Raw genomic sequence first — 2,095 nt, 5'->3', positions numbered from 1 at the left:
GAAGAGGTCGAGTTTCTACGACGAGACGGCGCTCCGCCCGGCTACGACGTCCCGCTCCTGCGACGAGGACTCCGTACACGAGGGGGAGGGGAAAGACTTTGAAGAAGTAATTGTGAATGAAGCGGCGGGATGGCCTTGTTTTTGGCTTTTGCTTACCCGCCGAGGCGTGCAGATGGTGAATGTAGTAGACTTAAACAATTACTCACTTGCTTTTACGTTTATTCTAACATTGACGCTTTACATTTTCGTTTGACATGTGCTTTGGAATTTTGACAAGGGTCCCACATTTTGCCTTGCCTTAAGTTATGACATTGTCTAATACCTTGTTTATGTCTTCTGTTACGTGAACAGTGGGAACCTACATTGACATGATAAGCAGTTTTCTGAAATTTAGAAAATGATCTTTGCATTCTCGTTAAAGTACACCTTGTTTCCAGGTTAGAACATCATTTAGATGACACCAAGAAAGTCCACCCATGTAAAATGGGAACTGAACTGCAATCTACTCTAGAAGATGGACATTATAGTGATTACAATTTTTATTTTGATAATAACTGCAGAATTTCTTGTCTTCTATGCTAAGTGTTGACATCGTTGTTAAATTGGCATTGTTATGAAGCATATATACAAACTTACAACCAGTTTTCAAAATTTTTGGTAAGAACTATGCTCGGTATACCACGTGTGTGAATATAATGTAATCCCATTTTTTTGAAGCACTACAGTTACAAAGATGGCACAATTGCTGGGAATACTTTGCACAGAGGCATTTCAGGTGCAGGAATGTATATGTACTGAATTATACAGAGATAATAAAGAGTGTTAATTGTCCTACTAATTATGGGGAAATGGGGGATAACAGTACCATAAATTTATTGAACCATCACACCAATTGCTTTTCAAATTAACAAGGAGATTGGACTAGGTGGTTGGGTAGATGATGACCATAATTGCATTTCCTCTTCAACTTGCTTATAAATACAGTGTCACATTGTTCACACTTCTAGACAGCTTAGTGGAATATCATTGTGGGAATTTGTGGCTCTCAAAGACAGATTTCGTTTCAACAATACTTTACTACTAAGCATAATGAGTTCGTCCACAGGAAGCACCGAACCGTTCAACATTGATGAGCCGATGCCGGTTCCCGGTTCCTCTCCGTTATTTCCAATCTACATTTCGTCAGACGATGACGAAATTGAGCTTCGTATGGGTAGGAGAGCCATTTCCCCTGTTCCCTTCCCGAACTTGGAAGATGTAGGGAGTGACGATGGTTTGTCACAGAACGATGTGGTTGATGTTGTGCTCTCGGTCGACACTGCGTACGAGGGGGATTCTGAGGACGACGATGGGCTGGTGTACGTCCCAGCGAACGAGATCATTATCATCTCGTCTGACGAGTCAGGTGAAGACGGCGGGGGAGCAAGTTCGGTTGTCGACGACGAGTGAAATGCCGGCCGTGGAGTGTGGTGAATAAGTAGTGTACAGTCCAATCTTTTGTAGGGATGCAGTTGGTTAACACAGAACGAAAATGTCTGCATGAACATTTCCTTTCGCCGTAATCCGGGTAGTGTATTTTGTGTATAGTCCAGTCCAGTCCGGTCGAACTGTCGAGAATTACAGATTTATATCTGTCGGGATCGACAAATTAACCTACACCTATATTTTGCACAACGTTTGCTGGATGATATGAAATGCTATTTATTTAGAGCTGATTTCTTTCCGTGGTGGACGATTTTAGAAATTATAATATACTGCATGAATATTGAACTTAAAAATTTTAAATGGGGTTCATGATGCACGCAGTCCAACGACAACAAGAGAAGGACAACGTCCTAATTTACAATTCCATTCGCCTATTTATAACATAACTTTGTAAGGTGCAGGGCACTAAGGAACATTGAACATACAACGTCGATTGCAATAACAACGTTTAGGGAACGTGTGATACATTGGGGTTCGAACATGTGCTCCGATTATGACCAAGACGACCACAACGAGTGCATTTCCTGCTCGACCATGCAGACTCATGTCTTGAACGCTTACGTCGGGTCGGTGGTCTACCTGGAGGGCGACGTACGAGTGGTGGCAAAAT

The sequence above is a fragment of the Olea europaea genome, unplaced genomic scaffold, assembly GCF_002742605.1.
Source record: "Olea europaea var. sylvestris unplaced genomic scaffold, O_europaea_v1 scaffold188, whole genome shotgun sequence".
Lineage (NCBI taxonomy): Eukaryota > Viridiplantae > Streptophyta > Magnoliopsida > Lamiales > Oleaceae > Olea > Olea europaea.
The sequence above is the reverse complement of the archived record's forward strand: the minus strand, read 5'-3'. Positions refer to the sequence as shown.